General features: G+C 32.0%; 1 protein-coding gene across 1 annotated transcript in view; it reads right to left on the bottom strand.

Moving 5' to 3' along the window:
• Positions 1 to 13,860, bottom strand: part of Pcdh15 (protocadherin related 15) — a 1,628,869-nt gene that overhangs the window by 1,071,588 nt on the left and 543,421 nt on the right. The window lies entirely within an intron of this gene.

Genomic DNA, 13,860 nt, shown 5'->3' with positions numbered 1-13,860 from the left:
TGTTATGTCTTGTTGGTGTATGGTTCCCTTAAGCAGTATGTAGTGTCCCTCTTTATCCCTTTTGATTAACTTTGGCTTGAAATCTATTTTATTTGATATGAGTATGGACACTCCTGCTTGTTTCCGAAGAATCTTTTTCTTTCTTTCTGTATTCTTATCACCCTGGTAGTGATTCATCTCACATCAGGCCATTTGTATTTCTTTACACTGGAATATTTCAGCAACTTGCCCCTCTAACTCCTTAGTTGGAGCTGACTCCTTCCTAGTCCACTTCAGTACTTGCCCATGAGACTTTAATTTAGTGATCCCCTAAATAATTTCAACTCTTCTTATTAAATTGTTTAGTCAACATTTGCATGACTGTGACCAAAATACCTGAGAAGAATATCTTAGAGGAGGGGAAATTTATTTGGGGCTTGTGGCTTCAGAGGTGTTAGTCCACAGATGGCTGACTCTATTGCTCTGGGCCCAAGTGAGGCAGCACATGACAGAGAAAGGACCAGCAGAAGAAAACTGCTCAGTTTATTGCAGGGCCAGGAAGCAGAGAGTGAGGGAGGGAGAACTGGATGCAGGGAAGCTAACCCTTCTTGTGACCCATCTCCTACTACAGTTCTTACCCTGCCCATTCAAATGAGGATGCACTGACTAGGTTACTGTTCTCACAGTCCAATCATTTCCAAACATTCCTGCATTAGTTCAAAAGTTTTGAGGGAAAACCATCATATTCAAACCATAACAGACATGTTTTTTTTATACACTCATAGTTAATTTATAAAGCAATTGTTAATGTGTAATTAAATTAATGTATGATTATTTGGTTAACTTTAGTATTCCTCATTAAATTGCATTATCTATGAGAACAGATAATGATATTTGCTTAAACTTTAACTATACTCTGTCACAGAACTTGGCTCATAGTATGTGCTCAGCTCAAATATTTTTGATCAATGGATATGTAAATGAGTGATATATTCTGTGAATGAGAATCAGCTTTGCATCCTAGGCCTCTTACTTATGTTAGACCTATTACTTATATTTCTAAAATTTAGGCCACTTTAATCTCATTGATACTTCGATCTTCTATGAATTTAGTCGCACCACTAAAATTTATTTTAGATTTTAGTACTTTTCAGATATTACAATATGTAAATAAATAATTTATAATGTGAAATTGCTTAAGAAAAATCTAAAAGAAATTGAATACCACCATTAAAATATATTTATCAACCTTTAAATCAGGGAGGAAGTAAATCTGCATATCAAAGTTTATTTTGAGAATACTAACCTTTCCAAAGGAAGATGTAATAATTCTTGGTATTATGAAGCATAATTTTAATAGCAACAACTTATACTGTAACTTGTTTAACATATAAATAAATACTTGTATATAATAGAAAAACTAAAATGTAATACATAATCTTATCTCTTTGGCTTTGCTAGCTAGGTGACCACTTTTACAATATTTACAGTTATTATCTATGGCTCTCTCCTTCCACTTCTATAAGAAAACGCTGGATCATATTGCAAATGGCAGCTTCTGTTCTTACTAGCAAAGTCTGTAAAGAAATTGTTTATAAACCAAAACATAGATCTGATCTTTATTAAATTACTAGTGAGCAGCATTTTTATACAGTGGGAAAAAAAAGAAAATATCACGAGAAGACTTAATTTTATTTAGATATAATGTTATATTTTTCTTACTACAACCTATTGTGCAAAAATTTATAGTGTTGTCCTTTATAATATTTGAATAACAAAGGAATCCTTGTGTTGATTATAATAAATGATAAATGTTTCTTCAAAATATTTTGATGAGCACGTGTTTCCTATGTTTTATAAACCCACAACTTTAGCAATACTTTTGTAATTGAAATTAAAGCTCCAAGGACTAAATTACATAAATTTTTTCTATTATAAAAATACTTAAAATTACTATGTCTCTATGTCCTCAGTTCTACAGTGTCACGGTTGAATTTCTCAAATTAATATTGTGTATTTCTCCTTTCAAGGACAGTGGGCTCTTTAGAGATTACATTTTTTTCTCTTTCTCTGACCACAGGGACTTAATCTACCTCAGTGCTCCACTGAGCACAATTATATTACTTATTCATTGTACAGACAAAAAGCCTGGAAAAAGCAGACACATTTTATTAAAATATAACGCACCCATTTCTCCTGGTAGTGTATATAGGAGGTGAGTTTGAGAACTGAGTGTTGTTTAATAGAGTCCAGTCAAAAGTGAAAAAGAAAGAGCTAGCTGCTAAATGTTTGGCAACACATGTCATATGATCAACCATTACTGACAGTGGAAGTATCTGTGAGGTCCCAGGAAAAAAGATGTAATGTACTCAAATTTGGTAGCTTGAAAACTTTTGTAAGTGATCTATTTGAAAGCTTTGGGCAGAGAATAAGAAAACCACAGGGAAGGTGGGGTCCCCTGCAACTAAAAAGGGGCCTAGTTCTTCTGCAGTTGATGTGACTGATGCCCCTATTCTAAATTTCCTTATTCCACCATATGCTTCGGTTCTCCTGTGGCAGATAGCACAGTGCCAGCCATTTATTTTTGCACTTCAAGAATTTATCTGAAACCACAAGAAATCTATGGGTTTCAAAATTTCGGGTAGGAGCAGGGGAGTTAATACTGAGAGGCAGAGTGGGGTGAGAATTTATGTATAACTATCCAAGTTTTCCATCATTTGGAGAGTAAATCCTGAGGAGGATTATATACCAATCCTTTTTGGGGTCCCCAGTACCCTTGATCAAGTTACCAATATTTTAGCAAGCCTAGTAACATAGTATTTGTTGATTTTTTCTTATTTTCTTGTCTCTGATGATTTGGGTATAATTCCTAAGTAAACTACCAGTACTCAAGTCCTTATCCCAGTTCTTCACAGGGAAACAAAATAAACATACACTTTTAGAACTTAAGGGATAAAAGAGAAAATAGTTATAAGAACTCATAGAGAAAACCGGGTGCATGCAAAAAGCTATCAGATAGGAGCCCTTAACATCGAGTCAAAGAGTCATATGCTTATATATGGCATGTAGAAGAAAGAGGGAAAGAGATTACTCAGTTATGTTTCTTTTCTTCTCCCAGTACTGTTGGTGTTCACTATTGGCTGAATCACCTGGATTCCTAAAGATCAAAGGATAAACATAATGTAGTTCCGACCTGTCACCACAGAGTAAAGCAGAAGACAGAACATTTTCCACACAAAGGCAAACCCTCATTCCAGATTAACATGGAGTTGGTTCATTTTAGTCTTTTCCTCAGCTCCACATTCCCTATCATAGTTATAACATAGCTTACCAGAGTGACAGTGACACTAATGGGAACATAGTAGGTGACTAAACTGCAGGTGGAAAAACAGCACAAGAATCATCTCCTCTATATATGTTTAGCATCTTTTTTTCTGTATTATGTATGGGCTAAAATGTACTATTTTCTAGAGGCTGAGGAAGTGAATATTTGTAACTAACATAATAATCTGAAAGTTTTGTCTATGAAAAATACAACCTTGTTTCCTAGGGGTGTAATATGTCAACATTTGAATACATGTATGCAAGCTATATACATTACTAAATATACATATTCAGCAGAAGAACATTCTTTATGATGGTCAAGAGATGTCATCTATCCCTGGAAAATTATATAACCAACAAATAATTATTCCATGGTTGCAACATGTAAGCCTTGACATTGGAAAAAAAGTAAAAATATAACTCACAGTAATCTTTAGTAGCAAAATTGAAATGATATTCTCCAAAGCACTATTTGAGGTAACTGAAAACTTGGTGGTCTATAATTATTTAGTGGTCTGGGGGTTTGGAGGAGAAAGAAAATGGTGCCCTAATTGTCAACTTTTCATTGTTTATTAGTTATCAGCTGACACTCTGTACTCTGAATTAGCTGATATATATATAGTTTCTTCTAACATAACTTTATATAGCCAAAAGAGTTGCACAAAAAAGTCAAAGCAAGAGTCATTTATATTTATATCCCCAAACAGCAGTGCACAGTGGAAATTGAGAAGCTAGTATCTTATCATAATGAAACCTGTGTTAAAAGAAATTTGTTCTAAATAGTAAAACATAAAATCTTTAATCATAGGATTCAAAGAGCACACTAAAAGATAACAGGTGAGGAAAGTTAATGACAGACTACTTCAGAGAAAAACTAGAAAAATAGAGTCTTCATTTATCTAATAAATCACTGAAGTTTTGCGGCCATTTTAAAATTGCTTTGGAAGTGTACTGTAAGATAGAAAATCCATGTGGAAAAATTAATCTGTGATAAACTTTTGAGGAACTATTGCAACAATTAATGGTTAAGTAAATAAATGTGCCTGAACAAGAACAAGATGGGGTGAAATGAAATACTATTTCAAGAAAATATTTAAGAATTTAATGTTTTTTTAATTATAACAATTAGAATTAAAGAATAAATATGATTGTTATTCAAGGGCTGCAAGATTATTTTGTTGATAGTGACAATAGGTTTTGTGGAATTCCCAAATTATTGAATCTCAGTGACTAAATATAGACCTTATGTTAATAAAGCATTATGGATTTCTCAAAATGTATTTTAGAATATAATGATGAGATAATCCAATGTATTTCTTTTTGCTTAACACAAAACACCAGTTATAAAATAACAAAAACCATGATGCTATCAATTCATATGATCCATATGTAATTTTAGTCTCCTAATCCAAAATACCAATTTTAATAGGACTGTATAAACCTTTAAATAAATACTCCAAACATTCCTTTAAATTATGTGATTATGCTATCATTCACCTACATAAAATAATGAAATTTTAAGTTAAGCATGCCTTGCAGGCCAATTCCTTCTTACTATAAACTAATGCATTGATTTCCACTGAAATTATATTACACAAAGAAAACAATGCGATAAACTCTAATTCCTAAATTCAAATTGTTTACCCAACATTTACGTGTAGACATTTAATTCTTTAAATATATCATAAAATTTGAATGGGTATTTATATATTTATAGAGTAAACCTCCTTTTTGTTTTAAGAGATAATCCTTCATGCCTCTTTTTAATTTTGTTTGACTTCCAAAGAGGAACTGTCTACTCTTTTATCGTGTTCTTTTTTTCTTTTTTTCCCCACATTAGCTTGCATAGTAAGCAGTTGGAAAGAGGAAAGTAGTGTTTACTCTGTAACAATGGGCAGACATGCTTATTCTCCTGTACAGTGCTGACATATCCCTCAGAAGCAAAGGACATGCAGCCAACTGCCCATTAGAAGACCTGAGTTCTGTCAACTAAGGGTTCTGTCTCTTTTCATGTCACCTTTTGGAAATCAGAGCTTGGAGAATCAGCACCATGTTTCTGATTCCATGAGTACTGAGAACATGAAAAAAATTGTTTCTGTCCCAGAAGTCTTCTGTCTGTGACTAACATGCATTAATTAAACTATGACTAAATTGTTGGTTTGAAAGTAGGAAAAACATCTACTCATTTCCCTAAATTAATCCAGTCTTATAACCTTAAAACTGAAAGGATGTATAATATAATGTTTAAGTGGCATTGGTCCTGCTACAATATTCAATGTAATGTTAACAGAATATAATAAAAACTAAAAACAACTATAAAACCAACATTACCTGCATAAGAAGAAGAGAAGCAAGAGAAACCTCTTCCACTATTATTTGTTCCACAAATGAAGGCAATTATAAAGGGGAGACAAAAAGCAATACTGAAGTTTTGTGCAGGTAGTTTTTGGTTTCAAAGGAAATGCTAATTCATTGATACATTTTACTTCAAACTTTCTATAGCTGAAAGTTTTCGTTTGTTGCTTTTCTTTTAATCTCTTGAAGATACTCTCAAATATCTGATTTCTAGGTGTGAAGCTAGAGGGTTGAAAAACTAGCCAATTATGTGCTTGGTGGTAGAGACAAGAAAATGTTATACTTCCACAGCAAACTTACTTCCAAAAGATCAAAATGATACTTATTCAAAGCGAAATATAGGACTGAATATATTTCAATTAAATATTTCAAAATAAACAAAAAAATTGAGGGAGATAGTATACTGGAAGAGAGTTTGTTTGACAAATTCTGACGAACCAAAATGTGAGGGGAAAAATCCAGTCATGACAAAGGAAGACAACATCAGCAAGGTGCAAATTATAGCCACAGAATTCCTTAATCTGATTCCTTAATCCAAATAAGGCACACAAAAGAGTTAATTCAAACTTTCTTGAGACCAAGAAATATTAAAACTTTCAGCAAGGTTTAAGTGTTCCTTATCTACTCTTTTTCCCCCTCCCTTCATCTCTCCTCAAAGGGGCTGAAGTTGTAGAAGAGGCAAGGCAGCAAGAAAAAAAAAAAAAGGGCAGGCTAAACTATCTCTTCTACCTCACATACCTGATTGAGGAAGCATCCAGTTTGGTGGTGGATGGGGAAAGAGAAGGGAGATGAAATCAAATTATAAGTAATTTTTTAAAAAAATAACTAAACAGTATTAGACATCATATTTTCAAATGAAAATCATATTCATGACTAAAGGAACATAAGAATGTTACTACCTGATGACATCAAGAAAATCACTGAGTCTGTCGATCTTGTCTGAATACAACAAATAGCTGCTTTCTCACAAGGAAATTTTAAAGAATTGATGAGAATGAAAGGAATGTTTTAGTTTAATTATTTCAAAAATATTATTCATTAGTGTATAAATTATAGATCCACATTACATCATGAAATCAACTGACTGTACCCAACTCTAACTTGAGTCAGGTATTTAACACCCAGTTCTTTTTCAATGTTTCTTAATTCTCTTCCATTCCATCTTATACTACAAAATTAATTAATTTGAATACAGTATCATTCAAGTACTTTCATTGAGCATTTACTATGGAAAGTACTTCACGCAAATAACCTAGGAAAACAAAGAATTTTAAAAAGAATTTCCCGACCATAATCTCATGGTTTTAGTCTCCTCAAAACTTAAAGTGGTACATCTCCAGTGATGAATCCTAAAACTCACAAAATGACCTCCCTCCTTAACTTTCTCACACTAACTTATTATTTTTCACTACAAAAGAATAAAATGAGTAATTATGAAACAGAGTGGAGGTAAAACGGGATTGAGAGAAATAAGTCATAATGATAAAATGCAGGTTGTATTTGAATAGGCTTCTCTCCAACATCATCTTTCATAACATTGTTTTCTGAGGGTTTCCTGCAGTCTATTTTCCCTGATAACCAGTGAAACAATTATTACTTTCAAAAAATACTTCCAGAATATTATAAAATAAAATGTTAAATACTCAAAATATCAGACAGTTTCCTTTTAAAATAATAGCAGATGTTTTTCTGTAATATGGGTTTGGGGTTCATGGGAATATTTGTGTAAATGTAATACGTTATGTAAAAATTGTATACTTTTCCATAGGTATAATGAGTATCAATTTTTTTTCTTTTAAAAAAGTGTTGTCCCTTGTGAGGAAATTTACATTAATGTATAAAAAAATTTATCTTATTAGAGTTTGGATTTAGAATGTTACCCAAAGCTCATGTGTTAAAAGCATGGTCCCAGTGCAACAAGCTTCAGAGGGTGGAGCTGTTAGGCAATGATAGGATCATGAGAGTTCTGACCTCATCACTGGTTTAATCTATTGATAACTGAATAGACTACTGGGACTTTTTTACATGAAGTAGGTCATTGGGAGCATGCCCTGGAAGGAATCATCTTGTTTCTGGACGTTTCTCTCTCTTTGGTTTCTGGCTTCAATAAACTGAGCAGTATTCCTCCATCACACATTTCTACCATGATGTTCTGCCTCAACTCAGACTCAGAGCAATGGAGCTGTTCAACCTTGGACTAAGTCCTCTGAAAGAATGAGTGAAAACAGATGTTTTTTTTTTACTCGAAGATGTTCTTCTCATGTATTTTGTCACAGCAATGAAAAAAGTAATGCAAAAAATGTACCATAAACTTAGCAACTGCTATTAGAGAACATGGGGGCAACAATCCAATACATAGATATAACAGTTGAACACAGATGCATAGGCAGTCATTTTCTCATTAAATATCCTATAGCTCAGGAAAGAATACCAAAAATCAATAAATGGTATGGCATCAAACTAAAAAGTAAACAGCATAAAGAGAAAACATACAAAATGAGGGAAATTATCAGCTTTCTTCCAACAGATGATTAATATCTAGAATATATAAAGAACTCAAAAAAATGAAACATCAAAAATACCAATACCCCATTCAACAAATGAGCAAGTGAACTAAACAAACACTTCTCAAAGAAGAAGAACAAATGGCTAACAAATATAAAATAATTAATGTTTGACATCTCTAGCCATCAGTGAAAAGAAAGTCAAAACTTGCCCCAGATTTCATCTCCATTCAGTTATAATGACAGCCATTAAGAATATAAATAAGAGCAAATGGTGGTGAGGATATGGGGACTCTAACACAGTGTTGTTGAGAATATAAATTTAGCCACTATGGAAATCAATGTGGGGGTTTCCCAAAAAGACTTGGACTAGAACTACAATATAATTCAGCTATGCCATTCCTCAGAATTTATCCAAAAAATCAAGGTCTGCCAAACCTCTTCATGTACCTGTTTGGGTCCCATCTATTGAGGCCTCATCTCTGCTCTAGTCTCTGGCCATTGATTAAGAGAGATACTGGATTCACAGGAGTGATGGGGAATGAAGAAAAGATAAACAGACACACATAGGGAAAAAAACTGGGGCCTAGTGGGTAGCTAAGCCCTGGTGAGGCTTGTTTGACTCAGAGCTTGCTCAGCAAGTTTATTATGTAGGTTTCATCATCAAAAAGTTAATTGTGGAAAGTTTCTGCAAAACAGGCAATCTGAAGGATGCAAGACTGGTGAGACATTGGGGTCATCTTGTTTTGCTCAGAGTTCACTATCCCTAGGAGAAGAGACTGAATTCAAGGCCTCAACTGATAGAGCCATGAGCTTTTGCACATAGTCTGTTCTGGCGAGAGTTACCATAGCAACTGATGCATCTTGAGCTGCACTTTTGCACAGGCATCTCCCAGCACAAACACAGCCACTAGACAGGCCATGATTCAAATCACCACTTTCCACAAAGGACAACATACTACGGAAATATATGCATATTCATGTTTGTAGCAACACAATTCACAATAGCCAAGTCATTCAACCAAGCCTACATGTCCTTCAACAGATGAACTTACAAAGAAAATGTTATATATAAACTCACACACAAATACACACACACATACATAGACAAGGAGGTTTATTTGGCTAAAAAAATAATAAAATTATTTTCAGGAAAGTCGATGAAACTGGAGATCATGTTAAGCAAAATAATTCAGTTTCAGAAAGTCAAGAGTCATATGTTTTCTTTCACATGTGTAAACTAGAAAGAAAAAAAAAACAAGAAAGGATCTCATAAAAACAGAAGGGAGACAAGTAATATGGAGGAAGGGATTAGGGGGAAGAAAGAAGGAAGAAAAAGGAGATATACTAGGGATTGAAACTGATCAGATTGTTATGTTTATGTACAAATATGGCACAATTAAAGAACTAATTTTTATGATTATCATATGCCAATAAAAAGTGAATATTTAGATCTTATACCTAGTTTAAACCAAGTCAATTTTAGACTTATTTTAAAACCATCTTTTGAAAATGAACTTCTTAAGATGTTTATTTTCATTTGATATATTACTACAATGTAAATTTTAACATTTTCATGTCTTAAAAAACTAAAGTACACATATGTGTTAATATGATGTAGTGGCTGTAGTTTTAATCAATTTAAAATACAACTGATATACACACACACACACACACATACACTAGTTTTGTATAAGGAACTAATCTTCAAATCAAACAAAAACATCATAAATAAAGTAATAATGACAGTTAAAATCATTGCCAATAAAAAAGGCATATTAGCACATAACCATTTTCAAATACTATATATTTACAAATAAAGTTGAGGTAAACTTCATAATTACAATAAAATAAATATATATTGTTGAACAGCTAAGATAAAAACTCTAGATAAACTATTTTTTTCCTTTCTACATGCACAAATGCTTGCTAAAATAAAAGCAATCCTTATATTTTATTATTTTAAATTGAGCCATTTATTTCCTGTCTTCTAAAATTCTTATTTATTGTCACAAGAAGTGCAATATCTAATTTGTTGCAGATATGCTCATATTTTCAAATATCTTGTATGTATCATGTACCTGTTTATGTGTATCAGCATAGTCACACACTCACATATATACACACTCCTTCTGTATTTCAGGCATAATCTACAGACCTGCACAGCCTAATTGGTAGTGAATAATAGATATTTCATAGCACAGCAAATTTCACAGGTTTAATACTAAGCCTGTGACTTTCCTTCTTCCTCCATGCATCCAACCCAACTGAAAGTATTATCATCCATTGGGTCACCTGGTTCAAAATCTGAGAATAACCCTTACTCCAGCCATTCCTTAAAGACCACATCTAATTGGCACCCAGTCCCATCCGTCTTATGTTTCTGAACCTTGTACCTTATGAATGTGATTCCCTCCTACAATCTCCATTGTTGCTGGCTCTGCTTTATTCCAGGCCTTCATTATTTCTATTTCAGATTGCAGTGACAACCTCTTAACTTGGCCGCCTGCCAACAGTCACTGCTGCTCATCTTCAATTCATTCTCCAAGCAGTGTCAAAGCATTTTTTTTCTCTAAATCAAAATACAACTTCTAAACATCTCAACTGCACAATCAGATTATAGCATCTCCCTATTTAAAATGCCCAATGTCCATGGGATAAGAGCCATAGGAAGCATGGAACCTCCTCTCTGCATGCCAACGTCTCTCAATAGTCTTTTTTAATGTTTACATTATAGTCATACTTCACTACTGATAGTTTTCTCTGTCTCTCTTTCATTGCATGTGTGTTCAGAGAAAATCATAGCAAGAAACAAAGATAAGAAATAGAAAGACAGAGAAAAAAGTGATGGAAAGACAAAACCAAACTGTCACTAATGTTGTATGACTCATAGCCCTTAAGGTGATTTTTATGCTCTTCTTAATGTTTTTTTTTTCCAATTTTTGCCAATATCATTCTTTCACAGTTAGAAAATTATATATCAAAAGAGAGTTCAAATGAATACTATAAAACTGCAATTTTTTCATTAAGTTCAAATCATTTTGTTAGCATCCATATTTAGAACTGTGTGACAAATTAACTTTCATTATTTTGAAAATCATGGGAGTCAGTTATTTGTAGAACCTTCAGATTCTTATTTTATAATTACTATAATTCTCCATAAATAAATATTGATTGAGGTAAGAAGTATGGATCAATCATAGCTTAAAATGAGTTAGTTATACATTTTCTAAGTTACAAAATATACATGTTATAAATTTCATATCCTTAGAATTCAATAACACATTACAGCTTATTTATACTTTTTATGTGAGTTATATGACTGTAATGTGATTTACTCAGTACTATGTGATTAAAATTTAATAATCATGACATTTTTTGATGTTAAGTATATTTTAAATAAATGCTATCTAAAGCAAAGTAGAAAGTTCACACAGTGGAGGCACAGACCAAGTGTAATGGGAATTCAGCCAATAAAGATTACAAGAATACATCTGATTTTTATTTTATTTATTTTTTTATAAATAATTTTATCAGGACTTTGTTACGTTGGTAGAATTTCTAGATGAAGGAATATCTGGGGAAAATATTTCTTTTATAAATGATAAAGCACCAAGTAGAGAATAATAACAAATTCAGTTTGGAGAAAGCTTTGATGAAACATTAAAAGTGGGAGATAAGCTTATAATTGGTTAATATTAAACTACAGGGGTCTTGGAATTTCAGGGTAACATTTTTTTTGCATTATTCCTCATCAAAATATAAGTCATTTTGATATTTTCACTAACTGGAAGACAAAGTTAACATTGTAATGTAGGAGAAAGAGCTTTTAGAAATTTCCATAAAATCGATTGCAAAATCATGGAGGAAAAAGATACTTGTTCTATGACAATAACACAGGGAAGCAACATTTCTTAAATATTTCTTCACACTAGGTGCAGTATGCCCAAAGATACAGATATTGCTTTAAACAAACATATTTATTATGATTTGTAAATATTATTTCATATATATTACAAAATGTTATATATTTTAAATCTTAAAAAAGACCTTGGTAATTAGTGTTTTACCACTGGGAAACTACAAATGACAGAACTGTATTTTAGAAAAGTACATTTTATATTTCACCATAGTTTATATTTGTTATGTTTATAATTCTTGTTTAAATACATTACATTTGCCACTTGCCATAGCACCTTTAAACATCTTAGAAGTTAAGGTTGAATAGTTTGCAAAAAATATTTTAGGTGGTTGTTCAATGATTCATTCAACAAATAATTATTGAGTATATTTCATTCAACAAATAATTAGTAAGCATATTTTATTCAACAAATAATTGTTGAGTATATTTCTTTGTGTTCAACATTGTGTTGAGCATAAGGGATAAAAAAAATGGATATTATTCTGATATCTCACAATAATTACAGGTATTAGTCCCTGAAAAAAGTTCAACCCTTGCTATTTTTTTCTTTAAAAGCTTAAGTAAGAACAGATATTGGCAAAGGTAATTGAACTCATTTATGGATGTTACTTGATGATAATTTTTCAGCTAAAGATATCTATCTATTCTCCCATTTAATCCCCTAAAAAAACCCTCATGAGACATTGGTATTATTTTCCTCATTTATACAAAGAACAACCATATGAAATTTTAACATTGTTTTCCTTGTTTTATACATGATGAAACCAATTTTAAAAAGTTAAGTAAATTGCTAAAGATAATATGGATAAAAACAGTGGAATCAGTTTAAAACAAGGTCCTCTTCTTAATTCCAAAATTGGTATATTTTCCTAGACTACTACTAAAAACAAAAAGAAGGAAAGTTTAATAGAGAATAAAAAAGATTGACTTCAAAGCAAATAATATGGAGCTCAACAAATTTCCAAAACTGAAAACAAGTAAACAAGGTAACCTCACATACTACTTGAAAAACAAAATATTTATATTTATATACAAGACATGTAAGGGACTTCAGTCACCTCTTACGATGTCATAAAACTGCTATATTTAATTTGACACATTAAAACAAAAAGTATGAAACCATAGTCTAGAGAAGGTATGACTTTCCTTTTTTTTTTTTTCATTAAAAATGTGAAGATTACAGCCTCTTTTCATCATCCAGTGGGGAACAGAAGGAAATTAGATGATGCATGCAAATGCAACCATATTCATATGTAAGATACTCTGGATAATTGGCTCTACCCATTTAACTAGTATTATATGTTGTACGAAATTTTCACAAAGGTCACCTGTTGACCTACTTCCAGGAACATGTGATTACATTTCCACTTTTATAGAACACTTTTGACTATATCATAAAATATGAATCCAAAACTCTTTTGAAGAACTTGTTCTTTTTCATGTGGCAATAATGAAAATGGGACTCATCAGTTCTAAACTTTATTCAAATACTTTTTTACATTTTCATAAGAACTTAGGAGATACTTATGATATGAAAATTGTATTATATTGGTTTTTTAAAAAAATTAGACTTTGAGTGTGTGAAAAACTTACTGAAAGTTTCCATATAATTTTGAATTGAGAGGTACAATTAAGAATAAGTTTTTGAGTCATTATTCTTACTTTCTAGTATGCTTTACAAATAGAATTTCCAACTAGATTTCCTATATTTTCCCCATCTCTAGAAGAAAAATTCGCAGAATAAGGACATTAGAATGAATATATATATATATATAT

The sequence above is a fragment of the Marmota marmota genome, unplaced genomic scaffold, assembly GCF_001458135.2.
Source record: "Marmota marmota marmota unplaced genomic scaffold, marMar, whole genome shotgun sequence".
In the NCBI taxonomy this organism is placed as follows: domain Eukaryota; kingdom Metazoa; phylum Chordata; class Mammalia; order Rodentia; family Sciuridae; genus Marmota; species Marmota marmota.
The sequence above is the reverse complement of the archived record's forward strand: the minus strand, read 5'-3'. Positions and strand labels throughout refer to the sequence as shown.